The sequence below is a fragment of the Pinus tabuliformis genome, chromosome Q (assembly GCF_031772625.1).
Source record: "Pinus tabuliformis cultivar Carrire ecotype Pingquan chromosome Q, CPIR1, whole genome shotgun sequence".
Classification (NCBI taxonomy): Eukaryota; Viridiplantae; Streptophyta; class Pinopsida; order Pinales; family Pinaceae; genus Pinus; species Pinus tabuliformis.
The window spans coordinates 269,494,463-269,518,486 of record NC_142296.1 but is presented as its reverse complement, the minus strand read 5'-3'; positions in this window follow the sequence as shown (position 1 = coordinate 269,518,486).

Genomic DNA, 24,024 nt, shown 5'->3' with positions numbered 1-24,024 from the left:
GTAATATAAATAGGTGTTTCCTTTCCTCTTTTCTCTTATCGATTCGAAGTGATTTCTCTAAAGATAACGATTTTTCTTTAGTTTGTTGATTTCAGTATCCTCTAGTTTTTGTATTCTTGCATAAATGTATAGTTGTGCCTTAAATGAACCATCATTCACAAAAATCCTCTAAATGATGAAACACACATACACACAAAAACAAAAAAATGCACTCAAAAAGTGTTGTTCCTTAGATGGAACAATTGTTGTTCCTTAAGAGGGACAACAAAAGAACATCTGCATGCAAAAACTGTGGTTCCTTTAAGAGGAACAACAAGCAAAAGAAAAAAACATACTCGAAACTGTTGTTCCTTAAGAGGAACAACAGTTGTTCCTTAATTAGAACAGCAAATAAAGCAAGCACGAAATAAAATACTGCTCCCTTAGCGGAACAACCTAAGATCATTTGAAGTCGAAATTGTTGTTCCTTCGGAAGGAACGACATAAAGGAAAAAAAAAGTGAAGAGGGGCTGTTCTTTCAAAATGAACGACAAAACAATTTGGCGGAAGTGATGTTCCTTCGGAAAGCAATGGAAAAAATGCAGAAGTGTTGTTCCTTCAGAAAGGAACAACAAAAAATGAAGGTGTTGTTCCTTTGGAAGGGGACAACAAAAATGCGGAGATGCTATTTCTCCGGAAAGGAACAGCAAAAAATGAAAGAGATATTCCTTCGGAAAGGAACAACAAAAAAATGAAAGTGTTGTTCCTTCGGAAAGGAACAGCAAAAGGGTGTCGTGCCTTCGAAAAGGAATAGCAAAAAGGTAGAAATGATGTTCCTTCGGAAAGGAACAATAAAACGTGAAAGTGAATGACGGAAATGTTGTTCCTTCAGAATGGAATAACAAAATGCAAAAGTGTTATTCCTTCAGAAAGGAACAATAAAACGGAGGAAATGTTGTACCTTAAGAGGGGCAGCAAAATGCAAAAGTGTTGTTCCTTCGGAAAGGAACAACAAAAAGGCAAAACTGTTGTTCTTTCATAAAGGAACAACAAAATGTAAAAGTGGTGTTCCTTCGTAATGGAACAACAAAACAAAGGAAATGTTGTTCCTTTGGAAAGGAACAACAAAATGAAAAAAATGTAGAAATGCAAAAATCTGTATAGAAAGTAATTTATACAAGCAGAAAAGAAAAAATTATGTAGAAAATTTAAAAAACAATGAAATTATTTAGTGAACCAATGCCGAGGAAGAATTATTTTCCTCAGCAAGAATCTGCATATCAGAATCTTCCCAGAGCTGCTGGCAGAAGGATTCCCGAGTAAGCGGTTTATGGTACAGTCGCACTCAGTGGCCATTTGCTTTAAAGGTATGTTCAGATCCATCAATAGTAGTCAAGGTAATGGTGTCATTGTCATGCACTTTCTGGATTTCATACGGTCCAAGCCATTGAGTCTGAAGTTTTCCCAGAAAATCCTGAAACCTAGAGTCATATAGGAGAGCCCAATCTCCTTCGTGGAAGATTTTCTTTTTAATCAGTGCATCGTGCCATTTTGCTCTCTGCTGTTGGATTAATGCAGTGTGTTGAAGAGCTAAGAGCCTAATTTCATCCAGCTTGTTAATTTGCTGTAATCTATTAGTCTGGGCCGAATTTAAATTTAGACCGACCTCCTGTGTTGTTCTTAATGTTTGTATTTCGAACTCTATTATAAATATGGGTTCCTTTCCAAATAATAGCTAATATGGTGAATAACCGGTGGTGTTTCTCCATGTTTTTCGGTATGCCCACAAGGCTTCCGGCAATCTTGAAGCCCAATCACGCCTATGTGATGTAATGGTTGTTGTCAATATTGCCTCTATCACTTTATTCATGCTCTCTACTTGGCCATTTGCCCGTGGGTGATACGGAGTGGTTATTTTGTGCTGAATGTGATAATTTTTTAATTTTGCAGCAATTTTATTACCTAGAAACTGTGGTCATCTGTCTATGATTATGTCCCTTGGGAGGCCGTATCGCACAAATATTTGGAACAGGAAATGAATCACAGAGTCCTATGTAGCTCTTGGAAGTGCCACTACTTCAACCCATTTGGTAACATACTCTGTTTCCACTAGAATATATGTTTTCTGATTTGATGATGGGTTGATCAGACCAACGAAATCAAGTGCCCAACGCTCAAATGGTTCGATTACTAGCTGTGGGTTTGAAGGAATTTCGTCGAACTAACCAGGGCATCCTGCTCTTTGGTAACTGTCACAGGCTTGAACAAATTTCCTAGTGTCTTTAAATATTGTGGGCCAGTAATATTGTGTTTACAAAACCTTGTGACCAGTCCTTTGATCTGTGAAATGTCTGCCACATGCTCCATCATGATAGGCTTTCAGAATTTCAAATATTTTATCTTCACAAACGCATCTTTTGAAGTGCGTATCTGCCCTTATATGAAATAGGTAGCCCCCAATCCAAGAAAATTGGGTATTGTGTTGCACACTCTGTTTTGGTTCATTGGGGGTCAGATGCTTTGGTAATTTGCCTACTTCTAAATAATTTGCAACATCAGCATACCAGGGTGTCTTGACAATAACAACAAATAAATGTTCATCTAGGAATTGATCTTCGACTGCTGCTGCGTCCGCTGGCTTTGGCATTCGTGAGAGGAAATCAGCTACAAGATTCTCTTTCCCTGGTTGATCTTTTATTGTGATGTCAAATTCCTGCAATAAAATCAACTATCTTGTTACTCTACCATTTATAATAGGTTTGTTTGCTAAATATTTTATGGCAGAGTAATCTGTATATAAAACAATAGGAAATCCAGTGATATATTGCCTAACTTTATTTACAGCATGTATTACAGCTAAAAACTCTTTTCTAGTTATAGTATAGTTTAGCTTAGCAGGAGACAAATTCTTGCTAATATAATAGATTGCATATGGATTTTTGTCTTGTTCCTGTCCAAGGACTGCTCCAACAGCTATGTCTGAAGCATCTGATGAAATTTGAAATGGCAGGTCCCAATTTGGGCCTCTAAGCACTGGGGCCATTGACACAAGCTTTTTTAGATCCTCAAAAGCACGGTTGCATTTATCTATCCAAACAAAATCAACATTCCCTATCAGTGCATATAGAGGTGCATCTATTTGAGAAAAATGTTCCATAAATCTCCTATAATAACCAAAAAATCCAAGAAAACTGCGTACCTCTGTCTGTGTGGTAGGAGTAGGTATTAACAAAATTATTTGAATTTTGGCTGGATGTACCTGTATTCCAGCCACTGAGATATAATGACCTAGGATTAGCCCTTATGTCATCATCATATAGCACTTTTCATGGCTCAAGCAGAGCCTAGTGGCTGTACATCGTTGCAACACCTTTTCCAATGTGTCTAGTGTTGGCTCAAAATCATCTCCGTATGGTGTGAAATCATCCATGTACACTTCGAGCCCTTCATTTATTTAGTCTGAGAAGATGTTGAGGATGGCCCTCTGAAATGTGGCAGGGGCATTGCGTAGGCCAAAGGGTAGGACTCTGTAGGCAAATGTTCCACAAGATCAGGTAGAAGTAGTTTTGTCCTAGTCGTCAGGGGCAATCTAAATCTGATTGTATCCACTGAAGCCATCCAAGAAAGAAAAGAATTTCTTTCCTGCTAATGTGTCTAATACCTAATCAATGAATGGAAGGGGAAAGTAGTCTCTCTGGGTTGCTTTGCTTAATTCTCTAATCTACACAAATCCTCCACTTTCCATTCTTCTTTGGCACCACTACTAGTGGAGAGACCCACTTGCTATCAGAGATTGGATAAATAAAGTTTACATCGAATTTTTTTTGTAATTCAGCTTTCACAATATCTTTTAGGTGAGGGTTGAGTCTCTGTTGGGGTTGGAGAATGGGTTTAACATCCTTTTCTATATAAATATGGTGCGTACACAGTTGGGTATTGATTCTCTTCATGTCCAGATAATCCCATGCAAACGCTTCCTTATATTTTCTCAGTAGTAGGACCAACTTTTCTTCTTGTTTAGGAGTCAGGTTATTGTTAATGTTCAAGGTTTTTCCTGGCTCAATCTCTATAGTTTAGATTTTTGAAATAGAGGTAGTGGGTATTGTTTGATCACGAGTGTCTTTGAGAGGATCTTCTTCTGGTTCATTGTCAAATTCTTCCTCTATTATGTAACATTGTACATGGGATCTAGATTCAGCTTGGTTAATGAAGTTGTTAATAACATCATCCTCTGTTTGATCTTTAAGATCGGGGGAATCTTCTATGGTTAATGGGGACCTAATTTTTTCTGTGAGGTATGATACAGGTTGTTTGTTAGTTTTTATTATCGTTACACTTGGCTGGATTGGAGGGTATAGAGCTAGATTCTTGATATTACTCCCTCTAGTTATGGTCATATTGCCTTGTCAGCAGCCAATGTAAGCATCAACAGTCGCAAGCCAAGGTCTACCTAAAACTAACGGGTGTCCATCAAGTCGGTTTTTGTGGTTTATTATCAGAAATTTGGTAGGGTATTCCCAGGAATCTATTGATACCATTACATCGTGTAGTGTACATTCTGACCTAACTACTGATCGGTTAGCCAGTTCTAATAAGGTGGAGGTTGGTTCGACTGATGTAATGCCCAGTTTTTGACAAGTGGTTGTTGTTAAAATATTAATTGCAGCCCCTAAATCAACTAGGGCATTTGAAAAGGTTTGTCCATTGATTTTCACGGTCACTATTGTATTTCCTGGATCTTCATATTTGATAGGTGCTTCTTTTCATGATAACAGATCAGATGGGATGCCAACTACTTGGACTGTTGGGTTATTTGTTATTCTCCTCCTTGGATTTTTTATACATAACTCTTTGATGGTTTTTCCATATATTGGGATATCTTGGATAGCTTGGAGGAGTGGGATTTTTATATACAAATTCTTAAGTTCTCCCAGATTATCAAAGTCAAGATTTTCTATAGGGCGTGGTACGATTAATCGTTCTGGGAATGGGGGAGAGGATGCGGTTGCTTGGTCGTGAGTTTTTTGTATAACCACATCCTCTTTTTATAGTGGTTGTTTTGTGGGTAACTGATTTTCAACTTGAACATTTTTATCTCCCTCGGTTTTATAATGCACCTAGACATTAAATGAAGGTCGTTGCACTCCCTTAGATCGGTTTCTAGTTCTGGTGTTTCAATTATTTGAACAGATTGAACCGGTCTGTTATTTGGGTTTGGGTTGGGTTGGGCTGGGAGTCGCGCTCTTAAGTTGGACTAGGGATTTTGTTGTAGTGCATATGGCACTGGCAGTGTAGGTTGAGGGAGTGGAATGGTTCTTGCTGGTTGATTCATTGGTCTTTGCCAGTTTTTCTACGAGGCTTGAATCTGTGAAGTGGGAGGGGACCATTGAGTTGGATATGCATTGTTTTGCGAATATGGTGGAGAGTAGGGAGAATTTGGCCAATTAGATTGGCTTGTTTGATTCAGCCATGGTGATGAGGGAAATGGTTGTTGTGACCAGTTTTAAAAGGGGGGCTGATTTTGTTACACTGTATTATATTGCTGAGCATGATATTCCGGAGGCTAGAAAGAAGAAGATGGATCGGAGGACATACCTAGTTGTCAAGGCTACCATTAATGGCACTGATTGAGTAGGTACACTGGCTCTGATTCTTCTTACGCTTCTTTATATATTGCTTTCAAACCAGGAAGTGAGGGGTAGTTCCCTGTGGAGCGATCTTTTGTATAGATAGCACAGACTTGAACTGCGTCCAGTGGGCACTCTTTATGGCTATGTTTCTTTCTGCATCTAGGGCAAAATATTGCTAGGATTTGCTCTACTTCTTCTTGTTTCTATTTCACTTGAATAATATCGAGTTGCGTTGTCAGAGTCGCCAATATATCAGTTTTGAAAATTTCCAGTAAATTTCCGATTCCTGCGCAGGTTACTCCTTCACTGAAGATCCTGTTGTCCCTTGTGGACCTGTCATGTTCTGCTGGTTTTAGCCTTGTACTGCCTCGTGAACTCCTGATACATAAATCAATAATGTCAACAAAATTTTCTTGATAAATGTCTCCTTTTCCCATATTATTTAGTGTTTCAACCCATTGTTCCTTCATCCCTTTAATTAATGTTTTTTTAATACATTGTCAGGTAAGGGTAATGATGCATAAGGAGATCTCTAAAGATTATACTGAAAGCATTCAACATATTCTTCTAGTGTCTCATTAGGTCTAGCTACCATCTGAAATATTTCATCCTTTAACTCTCTAGACCTACAATAATCCTGATATTTCTTCAAGAAAGCACCCTTCATCTAATCCCCATCGTTTATGACACCCCCACCTAACCCCATAAACCATCATAAAGCATCACCTTTTAATGTACACGGAAATAATTTTAGCTTTTGAAGGTTGGTGGTATAGTCGTACCCCCAGCATAGTACATCAAATTCAAATAAAAATGCATCTAGATATTCCGATGTTAGGCCATGGAATGTAGGAATATGTTGAAGAGGAATGGCCTTAATAGGTGCATTAACTACAGTATCTACAATGGGATATTTCAGTGTGGAGGTTTGGGGGGTTTTCTAGTTCTGGGCCATTTGGTTGAATATGTGCCAATATCCTTTTGGGATTTCTAGGAGTGTATTCCTAGGCTAGTTAGAAGTAGTAGGAATGGCCTTAACAGCTCTTCCTTTGTCTAGGATGATGAGAGTTCCTTCCTGAACTAATGTCTGGGGGGATCTTAGCTCTTCAGGTTCTTCAACTTTGTTCTAGATGATTTTGACAGCACTTCCCTTATCTGGGCTACTCAATGGTTGAACTATTCCAAGAGGAGATCTTGGTTCTTCAGTTTCCCCTGTTTCTCCTCCTCCTTCATAGAGGTTACTAAGGTTCCCTTCTTGTAACGATTTTGGGCTAGAATTCTCAATTTCTTGAAAATCTTGCTCCTCTGTTTGGCTGTGCACCTCAGAAAAGGCTACAAATGGTGATTCTGTGGCCCGAAGGGAACTGGTAGGTTGTCTAGAAGCAGCTTTTCTAGGTCCTACTGATGGCTGAGATTCTTCTTTTTTAAGGATTTCGTCTATAAAGGTCGATCATGCACACAAATCAAATACTTACTTCTACCAAAAATAACAACAAATCTATAGGAAAGTGGGCGAGGGAGCAGGGATATTACATGCTCCGTACGCAAGTTCTTACCTTCCATTTTTAAAACCCAACTCTCTCCTAGCAGGTACTTACACTACTCTCTTTTCAAAAGAAACAAATGGCTACACTCTCCCCAGCAATGGCGCCAAAATGTTGAGCGATAAAAAGGGTATTTTTAACCTCTATTTACCCTACATTAATTATCAATCCAGGTACAATTTTTTAATCTCAAGAGTGTACTCAGTTTGAGGTGGTCACTTGTTCAAGAGTAATGTTTGCAGTATAGTGCTTTACAAAAGTAAATAAATGCTGGGAACAAACTCTAATTGTAATGGCAAGAAACTTAAGTGCTTTGTAACTAAATCATTTACTTAAGAAACTACAACATCCATCAGTCAAGAATGCAGTGATGATAACTCTTTCCCCTGTAAACTAATGTAAATGAAAATCAATCAAAGGCAAGATATCCAATCTAAGAACTAGACAACAGTAGTCAATGTTCGCTACAGTTGTAGATCTCTCTATTCACACCAAAGAAAATACTTGAAATACTAATTCAATCAATAGAAAAGGAACAACAACTAATCTATTGAAGAGATCAAACAATAAAGCTTAATCTACAGGAATGAATTAAGTGGTAATATTAACCAAAAGGATTTTAACAACAATATTTAACTAAAAAAGGAATTGAGTAGCAATCTAAGAAAGGAATAGCAAACCTAAGTAAGTCTACAGAAATTGAACAACAATCTTAATCAAGTGTAAACACAGAGTGAATATAGAATCAATAATCTTACTCTAGCATAATGGGAATTAACCACAGTTATAAAGGAACAACAATTGCAATTATGATCAAATGAATAAAAATCGCAATTGTAAGTAAACCGTAACTAAATGAATAGCAATACCAGTCGATAAATGAAAAACACTATCAATTTGTAAATGAACAATAATATCTGAATTAGACAGTGCTATATTATTTCAGAATTAACAGCATAACATTTTCAGTTGCAAATAATAATCCTGTGATTCAATTACGAATTTGATATAACCAAGCAAGTTAATGAAATGTTTAGGAACAAAATATTACTGAATAAAGAAAGTTAAGGAAATGTAAAGGAAATCAAACCACACACGACTGTAATCGTAAAATAATGATACAAGAGGCAAGTGATCGACTAGGGCCGGGCCCTTAGCCACAAGGGACGCACTACTGCAGTTACTCCAGGATCAAATAACAGAACAGCAACTGAGTTATATATTAATCATAAAGGTAAAGTTACAGCTATCGCTCTTTAAAGAGAGTCAATGATCAAAGTTCAAATTACAACAGTAAACTCTACAAATCAACAATAATTTTCCACCCCTTGGGCTAGTAGTGTTGTCCCTTTTTATAATGGCCAGGCGGAAGTATCAAAAATACAGATAAGTCTTGAAGTAGTGATCCCTCAGGATCAAAGGATCCTGAGGGATTCACCATATCTTTTACCTCCAGTTATCATTTTGTCCTATTGCGCTTCTGTAATAGTTTCTCTTCCCTTTCCTGGTCCATGCACTCCGATCTTGATTTCCTCGTCCGGATGCGGTTTCATGTCAAAGGGATAGTAGTTGTTTCTACTTTTTCCTTTCCTCCAGAATAGTGATTTTCCATTTTCTTCACTTTCTGCATAGAAATAGACAATAACTAATCATTTTACATCAATCACAAATCTCCTTAATTCTATCATAATCCTTTATTATATTACCATCTTAGGATGTAGAGTTATGATTTAAAGGAAAAGATAAAGAAATAGATGGTAAATACACATCTCTTCAAATGCTCAAAAATCATTTCCAAAAACATCTTCTTGTTAGCTTGACATTTAGCACAATTTGTTGGACAAGGAATCCTTTTGTTACCATTTGCATACAATTGAGCCCTCTTCATATTTTTATTTTATAACTTCACTTCTTTTGGAGGGAGAATTTGCTGCTACTTTCGAAATGATTCATGGTATTTTACAAATGTTGCAATTATAGGCATTACTTGGACAAATTGGTTCCTTGCTAGTGCAACTAGAGATAACCCTTTTAGTCGTGCTTGATACATTGTTATTTCACATTCTCACCTCATATTTTAGTGATTCACAAACATTTTCCTTTTCAATGATAGTTTCTAAAACCATCATTACGTATCATACTCCTTTGTTCCTCTCTTATGCTATATTGCAACAAAAAATGATTCTGTTCACTTATTTTTTAAAATATTTCCGTAATGAAATTTGCATTTCGTTTATCCATACAATTATTTTCCCTACATTCATTTGCATATTGTTCAAACCTTCTACAATAATGACATTGGACGTTGAAATTGTCATACCTCTAAGAAAATATCCCAAGTGACTTGCCACTATGTCTTCCTCTTCCATGTGATTCTAAAGGGGCTAATCTGTCCTCCTTCATCGCTCTACTATTTAGAAATGTCCTTACATCTTGTTGTTAGCTTCACAATTAGCACACTTTGCTGGACAAGGAATCATTTTGTTCCCCTTTGCATACATTTGCCCCCCTTTTCATGTTGTTATTTTATAACTTCACTTCTTTTGGAGGAACAATTTATTATTGCTTTGCAAATGATTCATGGTATTTTGCAAATGTTGCAATTAGAGGTGTTAATTGGCCAAATTGGTTTAGTCATTTTCCTTGTCATATTTAAATACCACCTACCTAACACAAATTTGTTTTGACCTTGCAGGATATTGTGTGATGTTCCCTGCTGAGAGGTACAGGTCTTTGGATTTTCCTCTTTATTGCAATGCTTTTTTACATGTTGACATGTATGCATGTACACTTTTCCTATCCTTAGGAAATTAGTTTAACATTTATTTTCCCCTATTATGGAAGTTTTTCCTTTATGGTTGTTATCTCTTATTTTGTTACACTATGTATGGTTTCTATGTAACTGGTGTAACATGTTGTATGGAGACACATCTTATTCCCTTCTTTGTACCCTCTTTTTTCCTTTTCACTTTTTTTTCTTTGAATACCACACACTCTTTTATTTTTACTATAGTTGTCCATTTTCTCTTGCATAAACAACATAGTCTTTTTTTTCACTGCTTTTAATTTCCTACATCCATAGATCCATTTCATCTAAAGAGTTGCAAGGTCGGTTGAATAGGGTGAAAAATTGTCATTTCCATCATTCTATAAATACACTTTACTTTACACACAAAAACCAAAATCAAAACAATGCTTTCTACTTTTTGTTGCTACTGTCAAACCTCTTTGTTTGAACAAGCCCTCAATGTTTGCTAGGTATCTCATTCAAATTGCCTACCCCTTCCTCTCTTCCTTCAAAAAATTTTCTTCACTCAACAAATAACAATATCATGGTGGGTGTTTTTTCCTTCTCACTTTTCTTTCTTACCCGTGAAAAATTTAACTTTCCCACATGAAAATTGCACAAATCATAAGGACAATAGTCTAGCTATCTATTCGATTCTTGTAGCACACATGTTCTTGCTTGCTCTTCCTTCCCCCTCATGTTTTTTATCTTCCAGACTTTTCCCTTAAATTTCTATTGTTGCTTCATGTCATTTTAGATAAACTGTTTAACCTTTTCCTTTATGTTTACTACACATATTTTTATTCACTTTTGTACACTTACAATTGTTATTCGCTTGTAGCACCTGTTTTTCGACAACAAAGCCATATCACCCTGGAACCAACCTTGACTACCAATGCACTTCCATTGTTCTTCGCTGGATCTACCAAGATGCAACCAATCCTCCAACTCATTATTGTCAACTAAATACACCCTACTAGGATGTCAACCCCTCACTACCATGTCTCCCTTTTAGATGGTGTTCACAACCATGCAGTCTTGCTTCCTTCTTCACATGATGCACTTTCAAATTTTGGAGACTTGCAAAATCCAGAGACTTGCAAATAGGCTCTATCGTGCTCTTACAAAAATGCTCATGCATATATGCACATCATACTATGTATGTTGCATAACGAAAATCCTGCCCATTCCTCCCTGCCTTTCCTTGCATTTTACGTCCGCTTTAGAATATACTTCCTTTTATTGTTTTTCACTTCCCCTCTGCACTCAAATATGCTCTTTCTTGCAGGTCTCTTTCTATACTCGAACTTGAAATAATCGACCCTTTGGCAGATTTAATCGGTGAGTCAAACCCTCTTATTCTCTCCGCTGAACAAATGCTCCATGCACCCTCTTCCTCTTCCAATAGATCTTCCCATTCATGAACCCCTCCCATTGAAAGTGAATCTGCCAACTTCACAAATTTTCTTAATTCACCTGCAACAACTCTCCCTTTTAAGGAACTTGCCCAAACTCATAAATTTTGGTCCATCCAAGGTAAAGTTCTTGGAAGAACACCACTTCATGAATATGACAATGCATGTGAATCTGGTAAATCCTTCGAGTTTGACCTTGTTGATCGGGACGGTGAAGAAATCCATGTATCTGCATTCAATAACTTGGTAGAGTCAATCCATTCTCTCATCTAGCTTTGCTAAATCTACACAGTTTCAAATGGCTCCATAAAGGTCCCAACCCCTATGTACAACCATCTTAACCTCCCTTTCGAAATCCTCCTCTTCTCCACATAAAATGTATCTCAACATTTAGATGACGATCAAAAAATACCTTCCCATTCCTTCCATTTTTTGGAAATAATTTCACTCAAACTTGCACCTCTCAACTCATTTTTTTTATGTTATTAGTGTCGTTAGCTCTACCTATCCTGCCTTGATCATTCACAGGCGTGATGTTTCTGAAACTCCTAGATAAACTATTTCCCTGCCCAAAAATTCTTATAGCAAAATTGATGTCCCCTTGTGGTGATACCGCTACCAAATCGAAGGACGCACACTCTTTGAGCTCCACATGGAACGTACCATCCCAGTCATTGCAACCAAAGGAATCTGACTTGTTGAGTTCAATGGGCGAATTAGCAAAACTATCTTGACAACTTGACTTCATAGAGATCTAGATATCTCTGAAACACACCAACTCAAACAATTGTTTCAAGAAGAAGGCATCGAATCTTCCTTCCCATCACTTAGCTAGAAATACACCAAAAAAGCCAACAAGCCCGTGCAAACAAAAATAATTTCTGCCATTCTTGCAATGCCTCACACAAAGACATCATCATGGGTTTCCTGCTGAGTTACTGTTACAACAATTGACTTCGACGACTTCTATTTTGTCGCATGCCCCCTTACTGTTGATGGGCTTCAATGCATAAAACATTTTTTTCAACAAACTGAAAAAGACATGGTATTGTTCAAAATGTGAAGACTCCTTCCTCAATTGTGACTATTCCTATGTGCTTCGACTTGAATTACTTGGCCATGATGGCCAACTAAAAAATTTGGTTTCTTTTGACGATGTCATCGATGGTCTTTTGGGCATATCTGCAACGGACATTTACCTCCTTTCACGAGAGGTAGAAGTTGTCCAAGCCATATCCAATGGGGTCACATCACGTTGATTCCTCTGCATGCTAGCTATCAAAACAAACACTTTCAATGGTGTTCAATGCCTCCGCCCAACCATCATCCACTCTGATGAACTACCTTACGCCTCTGTATTTTCTCTCCTCCTACAATACCTTCAACACACTCCTGCCCCTTGGGAAAAATATTCACACCACCTATAAACATACCTTCTCCCCTCTCCTTTGCTATTCCCCATCTCTTTTTCTATACATGTTACAGATCCATTTGGGCACATCAATCCCATCATCCAAATCAGTGTTTTAGGGCTCATCAAACCCTAATTTCAGTTGCTACATTCCCTAAACAATTCACCCTTTGAATGCCTCCTTTCCAGATTGTTTCATGACTTGAAGACATCCAGAAATAGCCTCGGGAGGGACTAGCGCAGGTAGGCTCTTGTAAGGGTGGGTTGTAGAGTAGTTAATTCCATGTGAAGGTGCACTACAAAGCACTTAGTCTTCATTTCACCTACACTACGCAAGATTGAGAAAAATTCACATAGGGTTTGGGGAATATTATTATCTTTTTGGAGTCATCTAGAAGGTTCCCTCACTTATCAACTCCTATGAGCTTGAAAATGGATGAGGAATCAGTTAAGGTGCATCGTAGCCTCTCATCCCTTCCTCCATTGAACTAATTCTAAGTATGGAAGGCCATTCAATTCCACCATTTATGACAAAACCTCCTTCATCTTCCTATAAATTGACAACTCATATAATTGATCACCGGCTGGATTATGTTGAATTCTAAGGAGATAATGTTGCTATGATATTTGGCTTTGAAGCAAGTATTGTAATGCTACAAGTTTGTCATGCTTTTGATGTGATGTGGATGGGATCCAAGCTGGAGGAATGACTTTGAATCATACACAAATGGTTGTAATTCCTTCTTCTATTCAATAAAGTGTTTGAATCTTTCTCCCATATGTTTGTATTGTTTTACAATGCTTATATGTGTGAAATGTATTTGATTCCATTCACTTATATTCAATAGATCTTTTTCTTTGATTGATTCTTTGTTTTCTGTTGTGTTTATAGGTACTTCTCAAGAGTATTAAGTACGGGAAGGAGTGACGGGATCGATAGAAGGGAGACGAGAGGAAAGTAGAACTACAAATAGGTCTTCTCATCTTCTCATCTTATCTATTTCTTATAGGAAAAGACTAAAACACTTTAAAATGTTGTTCTAGATATTGCTACTTATCTACGGAATTAGTATTTATTCGTAGATACCAAATTCTCCAAAACAAATTGGCAACTCCGTTGGGGAAGATCCTCCTTCCTAGTAGCTTATCCACCTCCTAAGACATCCTTGCATACCTTACTTGTGTTCATAGATTGTAATTAAGCTCTTTTGCATTGAAAATTTGGTCAAAATCGTGTCAAATTGCCTCTTAAAATGGCTCACTATCACCAGCGCAGGCTTGTTAGGGACACAGTGCACTGCAGAGCACCCCTGGCTTAGGGAGAGTGCTCTGAAGCACATTGTCTCCCATTCAGGGCTGCGCTAATCCTCCTATGGTCAGTTTCCCACCTTTGGAAAGTGTTTTTGCCAACTTTTCTCTATCTGTTTGTTTGTTGATTGATCAATGAATGTTGTCTCACAGAACAAGTTTCTATCTCCTTGTCTAGCCCTACTTTGAGTTGAATGATTAATGTTTCTTTAATGTTTTCTTTATCATTATCAATCTATAGTCAAATTTATAATATAGTTGACTTCGTTCGAAAGAAAGTGTCGTAAAGTCTTCTTTTCCTTCGAAATAGAACTGCCATAAAAGTCTTCATTCTTATGAAAGATTGATTGATTGTATGTGCATATTTCCTTTTGTTCATATTCACATTAAGGAAATAAAAAAGATACACATGCATGTTGCATTGAAAGAGTTTGTGTTTGCTCATAGCAATAGTGTAGGGAAATTGCATTAGATTGTGCTTTTTTCTCTTTGATCGAAAGAAATATGATTACTCTATCCCTAAGTAGTTAGGATTTTCATCGTTAAATTGAATGGAAAGAATTCTTATCATGATAGTTTCATTCCTAGGAATTTCAAAATACATAAGATGTTGAACTTCAAAGGAAAATTCCTAGCAAGATCAATTTAAAATTAACATCAATTTACCTAATGCAGCGTTGTCATTAATGAAAACATTTACTGGTTCTAGGCTAGAGAAGTGTTCTAGTGTCGTAAAACAAAGCAGTTGTTGCTAACTTTTCTGAAATACAGCTCGAGTGTGATACCTCATTCCACGTCCGTGAGTATATCGTAGCTTGACCACGTACCTTCAGGTATATAGGTGAGTATTACAATACATAAAGTATATGGGAATGCTCTCACTATGCGGTTTTGCATTAGATAGTGCTTACACGGACTGGGCCTCCACATACCTTAGGGTATATATGGGAGGACAACACTAGGTTGTTATCCATCCTTAGGCAACTGAGTCGGCCACCTTGTACAATGTGATACACTGAACACAACATTCGTGGAGATTTTCTGCCCGTACTTATTGGTTCACCAGGAGGTATTCTACAGTTCAAAGTTGCTTGGTAAACCTTTTCCCTAGCTTACCCATTTTTGTTTATTTCTTTTTTGATAATAAAATTAATCAAAAATCATGGAGGAACATCAACCCTTACCCCATCATTCATGGAGAACAGCGAGTAAACCGCCTTTGCTGCCCGAAGCTGCAAATATTCAGTCAAAGCGGTCTCGCTTAACTGAGTCAAGTACACCAACAAATCCTAGTTCTTCATCTGAATTACCTAAAATATCTATTTCGGTAAGTACTGAGACTGCAGTTACTCCAACCATTTCTGGTACATCCATTTCTGAAGAAGAAGTTCCACAATTACCTGAGGACATTAACATTGATCCTAGTGAAATAATAACTGAAGTTGTTCCACAACAAGTTGATCTTCAACTTGAAGTTGCTCAACAAGAAATTACTTCTGAACTTGAATACATTCAACCGGAAGTTAATCAAGAACCTATCACACTTCAAACAGATGTTACATCTGAACCTGAAGTTATTCAGGAACCTCTTTCTGAAATTGTTGTTCTTTTACCCGAACATCTGGACTTCGAATTTGAACATTCGTAAGTTGTTACTTTACCAGAAGACGATCAACCGGTTACTCCTCAGACATCAGTAACTACTAAAACTTCCACTTTATCAACACCAAAAATATTTTACGGACCAGACGGTGAAATTCTTCCACCTAGTTTAATTTCTATTTAGGAAGAATTGGAAGAAGATTCTACACCTGGAACCCCATTCCACTTTTGAACTGGCCTCTATCTTTATCCTCATACTCCTCATTTTACTGCTCCATTTGATCCTGCTTATTTTCAAGTAATTGTCGATTCTTTAGGAAAACATTTGGATCAGTTAACTATGGCTATACAACCATCAACATCCCAGACTGTATCATCTGATCCAGCTGTGGTAGAGTCTTCTGTTGCAACCTCTTCAATGTTTTCTACCACACCTGAGTCGCACCTATATGGTGAATTTTCAATCCGAGTTGGTTACCAATCATTATCTGGAACCCACTCAGGGGTTGCTTCTACACCATGGTCATCACCCATGTCCTCAACTAGAATTCTACCTGGTTCTTCTTTAACGAGAACTCAACAGTTTAATCCTACATATCAATATCAAGCTGGGCAATGTAGTCAACAAAGACATATGTATCCATTAAATACTTGATTTCCACCATATGGAGAGAAATATGCTTATTCACCTTATCCTCCCTATCCTGGAGGGCCGTCATATGGTAGTATCCCACAGTATTCAGGTCAGCCTAGAATTTGAGATTGTCAATGGCAACCAACAGTTCTAGTTCAAACAAGGCTTCTGTATCCAAGACAATCAATGCAAATTGTGTCAGCTATTCCTACTACACCTGTGGTTACTATGGTACCACAGTCACAAGTTCAAACTGTTGCATCTCAACCGATACAAACTGGTCCTTCTACCTTGCAACCACATGTTTCAGGTCAAGAAGTTCAAGTTTCTCAGGTTCTTGTAAAACAACCGCTTTTGTCCGGGGTTCAACAACCTCAGGTTAGTATACCCTTATCTGCACTGACCCAGGCTTTGTTGGGTTGTGTTATATTCTTTCCACATAGTTAACAGTGTGTTTGAGGGGCACCTGTAACCCCACTTTATGGGGTCTGGAGCAGCGCCCTGGAAAATTTTTGTTTCGGACCCTATGTTTGGTAGGGCGGACCCACCTACGGTTTTGTGCATGATTTTCGCACATGTTTTTTCAACACTATGGTTTTCTGTCCATGTTATTGGACGTGATGGTTTTTGGTCCATGGTATTAGATGCTTTGGCATGTATAAATATGTATTGTAACATTGAAAGGAACATAATGAAAAATCAAGCTAGTAGTCGTGGTTTTGGGATCCAGGGAAAAATATCTATGTATATGTGTTTTATGTGTTCTGCTCTCACATTATTTATTTTCTGTGTTTTAGAATTCGTATGCAGGTAATTTCTGTACGGGGTTAAAACCTATATTTGGTATCAGAGCAAATTTTGCTTCAAGAGGACGCCTTTGTTGCTGAGGGGTTTCCCTCGGGCCTGTGGTAGACCCTGTTTAATGGGAGATCTGCGAGATCGATTCTGGTGGTGAAAGAAGATGGTGAGTAGTGGAAAGATAGAGATCGAGAAATTTAATGGTCAGAGTTTTGAGTTGTGGAAACTCAAGATGGAGGATCTGTTGGTGGATAAATATCAGTGGATCGTGGTAGATCTGGGTATTAAACCAATGGGAGTGTCCGATGAGGAATGGAAGAATTTGGATCAGAAGGCAAAGAGCACAATATGATTTTGTGTCTCAGATTCAGTATTGCTGAATGCATCAGGGGAAGCTGCAGCAAAGGCTTTGTGGGTCAAGTTAGGGACATTGTACCAATCTAAGTCTCTGGTGAATAAACTATTCCTACAGAAAAAGTAGTATAACTTGAGGATGAAAGATGGAGACTCAGTGACAGAGCATCTGAACGCATTTAATACTGTGGTACGTTAGTTAGCATCTGTTGATATTAAAATTTTAGATGAAGATAAGTGCATAAATTTTTTGTTTTCTCTACTAGATTCGTGGGATAGTCTAGTTATTGCAATAGGTAGCAATGAAACCGCCTTGCAATTTGATGAAATAGTCTTAGCCTTGCTGACGGAGGAGATGATACGGAAAAATATGGAGAGCCAAAATGGTGTTGCATTGTCTATACGAGGACAGTCCCAGAATAGAAACAAAAATAAGTCATTAAGTGGGAGACCTAAATCTAGAGGGAGATCTAAATCTCCAGGAAAACTTGTAAAGGTGGTGTGCTGGAAATGCGGAAAGGAAGGCCACTTCAAAGGGAATATAAATCTAAAGCTCCTGACAAAGGAAAGGGATCTATTGAGGCTCCTTTTGCAGAGGCGAAAACCACATCAGATGAAGGTGGGGATGTGTACTTGGCTTCTTCATGTACACATGTAGATCATGAGGCATGGTTGATTGACTCAAGTGCATCCTTTCACTTCACTCCCCATAGAGAGTGGTTCTGTGAGTATGAGAAATATCATGGTGGTGATGTCTTCTTTGGGGATGACAGGAACGCTAGAATCATTGGTCGTCGAAAGGTAAAGTTGAAGCTGCAAGGTGGAAGGGTTAGAACACTTCCAGCTGTTCTGCATATTCCTGCATTAGACAAAAATCTGATTTCTACTAGCAAGCTGGATGATGCAGGTGTAAAAACAATGTTTGAGAAGGATACCTGCAAGATGGTTCGGGGAGCATTGGTATTGATGCAGGGAGTTCGGATTATAACTCTGTACAAGTTGCAAGGTAGCATTGTTGTTGATCGGTGCAATAGTTCCATGGTTCCTGAAAGTGGAGCGGAAAATCTAGTGGTCTCTGGAGAAAATACCATGCTGTGGCATCAAAGGCTTGGACATATTGGAGACAAGGGCCTTCAAATACTTCATGGTCAAGGTATGGTATAAGGTATGAGTAATAGCTCTCTGGATTTTGATTTCTATGAAAAATGTGTATACGGGAAGGAAAATCGGGTGAGTTTCCCCTCTAGTGGTAAGAGGACAAAACATATATTAGAGCTTGTGCATAGTGATGTGTTTGGACCTGTGAAGGTTCCATCACTGGGTAATTCTATGTACTATGTATCATTTATAGATGACTTCTCAAGGAATACATGGATATATTTCCTTAAGAAAAAATCTGAAGTCTTTGACAGGTTTAAGGAATCTAAGGCTCTAGTGGAAAATCAGATAGAGAAGAAGATAAAGGTGCTGAGAACAGATAATGGTGGAGAGTTTTTCAGTAAGTAATTTAAAGAATTCTACAAGAAGTGTGGTATAGCATGGCAGAAGACTACTCCGTATACACCTCAAAAAAATGGAGTTGTAGAAAGAATGAACAAGATGTTGATGGAGAGGGCAAGAAGCATGCTCAGTGGTGCCAGGTTAGGACAAGAATTCTGGGCAGAGGTGGTGGATACTGCATGTTACTTGGTCAACATATCATCTTCATCATTGTTGGAGGATAAGACTCCATAAGAGGTATTGACTGGTAAGAAACCCTCTCTTTCACATCTAAGGGTATTTGGATGTGATGCATATGTACATGTTCCAAAGGATAAACGAACCAAGTTTGACAGTAAATCTGAAAAGTGCATCTTTATTGGGTATAAGGATGGCTTAAGGGGTTATAAGCTTTGGAACCTAGTAAGAAGGTAGGTTGTGTACAACTGAGATGTGGTGTTCAGAGAAGTGAAAGATGTTATCAAACATGAATTCCAATCAGAGGAACCTGAGAAGGTAGAGTTTGAGCTAAAGGATGAAGAATCAGACTCTACAGCAGAGGAGGAATCTAAATATGAAGAGCCAAAAACTCCGACTATGAGAAGATCAGTTCGAGAAAGAAGGCAGCCAGAAAGATATAGTCCATCTGCTTTCTGTTCAAATTTTGCTTTGTCTGTTACTCATGATGATCCCAGAACTGTGAAGGAAGTAGTGGATTCAAACGATGGAAAACTTTGGAAGGAGGCCATGGTTGATGAAATGGCATCTTTACACAAAAATGAGGCTTGGGACCTAGTGGAGTTGCTAGGTGGAAGGAGACCCATTGGCAGCAAATGGGTGTTCGAAAAGAAGACAAATGCAGAAGGAAAAGTGGAGAAATACAAAGCTCAGTTGGTAGCAAAAGGTTATTCCCAGGTGCCAGGAATTGATTTTGGTGATATTTTTTCTCCTGTTGCCAAGGTAACTTCTATTAGATTACTTTTATTTGTTGCTGCTGATTTTGAGTTTGAGGTATAACAGATGGATGTGAAGACAATATTTCTTCACGGGGATCTGGAAGAGGAGATCTACATGAAGCAACCTGAAGGCTTTGCAGTGAAGGGTAAGAAAGAACTGGTATGTAAGTTAAAGAAGTCTCTATATGGGTTAAAACAATCACCAATGATGTGGTATCATAAATTTGATACATTTATATGAGGACCTGGCTTCACTAGAAGCAAAGCAGATCACTGTGTGTATTTTAAATTAATTGGTGACCGTGTTATTTATCTAGTCTTGTATCTGGATGATATGTTGTTGGGTGGAAATGACAAAGAAGTTATCCAGGATTTGAAGACCCAAATGTCCTCCAAATTCAATATGAATGATCTTGGTGCTGCAAACTATATTTTGGGCATGGAAATTAAAAGAGATCAAGCAAAGAGGAAGCTCTGGTTAAACCAGAGGTAGTATGTCGAGACAATATTGCAGAGGTTTAATATGTAGGATAGTAAACCGGTGAAGGTTCCTATTCCTATAGGTGTGAGGTTATCTGTTGAACAGTGTCCTAAGATAAAAGAAGAGGAAGAGGACATGTCCCATGTTCCATATGCAAGTGCAGTCGGAAGCCTGATGTATGCAATGGTTTGTACTAGACCAAACATTGCACATGCAGTGGGAGTATTGAGCAGGTTTATGTCAAAACTAGGGAAGGAGCACTGGACAACAATGAAACGGGTTTTCAAGTATTTTCGTGGCAGTAGTGATTATGGTTTGTGCTACCAAGGAAGACCATGATTGGACAGAGTGTTAGATATTCATGGCTTTGTTGATGTAGACTGCGCTGGAGATCTGGATTAGAGAAGATCTACAAGTGGGTATGTGTTTAACCTATTTGGAGGTGCAGTCAGTTGGATGAGTAAGAAACAATCTATAGTGGCACTGTCAAATACAGAGGCAGAATACATGGCAGCCACTCATGCAAGCAAGGAAGTAGCTTGGTTGTAGAGATTGTGTTCAGGTATGGGGTTAGTATAAGAAGCTATAAGGATAGAATGTGACAGCCAAAGTGCAATTTTCTTGGCAAAGAACCCCACATATCATTCTAAGACAAAGCACATTGATGTTCAGTATCACTTTGTCAGGGATATGATAGAAGAATAAAAGGTGTTGCTGGTAAAGGTGGACACTTTAAAGAATACTACACATGCATTGACAAAATCTGTTAGCTCTGAGAAATTCTCTTGGTGTAGAGAGGCAATGGGCATTTCAGGGCTAGAAAAATGACTAAGCTCTCTTGTGGCCCCCTGTGGAAAGAAAACAACAAGTGGGAGAATGTTGGGTTGCGTTATATTCTTTCCACGTAGTTAACAGGGGGTTTGAGGGGCACCCATAATCCCATTTTATGGGGTCTGGGGCAGCGCCCCAGAAAATTTTCGTTTTGGACCCTATGTTAGGTTGGGCGGACCCACCTATGGTTTTGTGCATGATTTTCGCACATGTTTTTTGGACATGATGGTTTTTGGTCCATGGTGTTGGATGCGATGGTTTTCGGTCCATGGTATTGGATGCTTCGGCATGTATAAATATGTATTGTAACATTGAAAGGAACACAATGAAAAATCAAGCTGGTAGTCCTGGTTTTGGGATCGAGGGGAAAATATCTATGTATATGTGTTTTATTTGTTCCGCTCTCGCATTATTTATTTTTTGTGTTTTAGAATTTGTATACAGGTAATTTCTGTATGGGGTTAAAACTTACAGGCTTACACTAGTATAGTTTATTCACAACCTGGCCAACCTTTCATTGCTGGGCAACAACAACCGTTAAATCAACAAAAAATGTACCAACAACAACAATAGTTGATTCAACAACCGTGGCAGCCCCAATTTCAACAAGCTCAATTCCAGCAACTCTAGCCCCAATTTGGACTTGCCATACAGGCTCAACCTAGTTTTGGACAGTATCAAGCTTACCATGGTCTTGGTCAACAAGGCTTTGTAGGTTATGGACAACAACAAATTCAACCTGGTTATCAACAAGCACCTTATGCCGGATTTGTTCAACAACAACCTTATCAAGGTTACCAAATGCAGATGCCCTATGTTGGCATGGAAAGACCTATTGCTCAGTTAATTCCATCATATCCTAGGTATGCTCAACCTGACCTGAATTGATAGTTGCCATTTGTAGCAACTTTAGAATTACTAGATTTAAATTGGCTCACTAATGATCCAATCTTATATGCACCTCTATGGCCAGTGATTCCGCATAAGTTACCTTCTGACATTCTGAAATTCAATGGAAAATCTGGAGAAGACCCATCAAATCATGTCATGACCTTTCATTTTTGGTGTTCATCAAACTCCTTAAATGATGATTTGGTTAGCCTCCATATTTTCCCAAGAAAACTTACTGGTCGGGCTGCTAAATGGTACATTGAGTTACCAAGAGCTTCTCTTGACAGCTTTACGACTTTAGCCACCACACTTCGGACCTACTTCCAGTTACCTATCAGATACGAGACTGGAAAGGAACTCCTAACCATCTTTAAATAGACTAATGCTACCCATATATCAGATCATATTCATGAGTGGCGGTGTCATCGAATAGTTAAGACATATGTTCCCGATCAACTTTTGGCTAAGTGGTTCATAAAACCCTTGTTGCAATCAATCACCGAGTATGTGGAAAAAGGTGGAGTTGTCATAAACGAGCAAGTAATTGCTCATGCCCAACACTTGGATTTGATTTAGACACAATCCGGCATGATCTATGACAAAATTTCCAATGCACCCTGACCAGCTATCACTGTTCCGCCTCCTCCATAATCGAGTAAGGACTCTCAGGTCGGCGATGGTGTGATCAGTTCTTCGAGCACGCAGATGGCAGGAAGACCATCTAGTCAAACTCTTACCATTACCAATCAAACAACCAATGCATCAGAAGACACTCTTGCTTCCAAAATTAATGTCGTGTCATCTGACAAAGGATAAAATCAAAAGCAACCAGGAGGCAAGAAGAAGGGGAAAAACAAGATAATTCCCCTCAAGAGAAATCATCTGATTCCTCTACTTTGACAACAAAACCTCATTATCCATGTCTAATCTGTAATGAAGATCATTTTACAAGAGACTGTCCTCACCGCTTAGAAGTCTCTAAACTTCTATAGACTTCTAACACATCTGTAGTGTTGACTGATCCGTTTCCTAACCTGGAGAAACATTTGGTTGCGACAGACCATGCTTCCACATCCCAAGTTCTCATGGTATCCATCAAAAAGCCACAAAACAAAGTTTTGGTGTCAACGAGAAATAAACATTACGGAAATCCACCATCATCATCAAATAATCAGGCCATTGATCAACCTAATCCTTCCACTTCAACTTCATCTGAAAATATTCCACCACCTACTACACCAGAATTGAAAATAAAACCACCAAAGGGTGTTGTGAATAAATCAACATTTAACCCTTGAGCTAGCATAGCTCATAACTATAACATAGTGGAATTTCTTTCTCAATGACCTTTTGCTATGTCGACACTCGAGGTGTTACAAAACTGTCACTCCGAGAAGCTGGCTTTACTGTGAGCAATTGGTGGAATAGGCCCTACGGATTCCAATCTTGTGGTTTCTAACCATGCGGGATATACACCATAGTTACTGATGCAATTAGCTTTCCTAATTCAAGTAAAAGCTCTCAATAAGAATGTTCATCGAACTATTATTGATGAGGGGGCATCTACTTGCATTATGTCAATGAGTTGCTGGAAAATGCCTGGTTCACTGCCATTGCCATGATCACTGACTACGTTAAAAGCTTTTGACAGACAAACATATACTCCTTGTGGGATTTTGAGTAACCTGCAAATCGAACTAGGGGGAAAACATTTACTGTTGAAGTTGAGGTAGTTGAAGGAACCCTCGATTACAACATTTTACTGGGAAGGCCTTAGGTATATGTTATGGTTGTTGTGGTTTCCACGTAATTTTGTACTATTGCATTCCCTCATAAGGGTGGAATCATAGTCATTGATTAGATTTCCTTCTTTTCCAATAGTTCATAGGCTACAGTAAGCATTCCGTTGGTATATGGACCCCT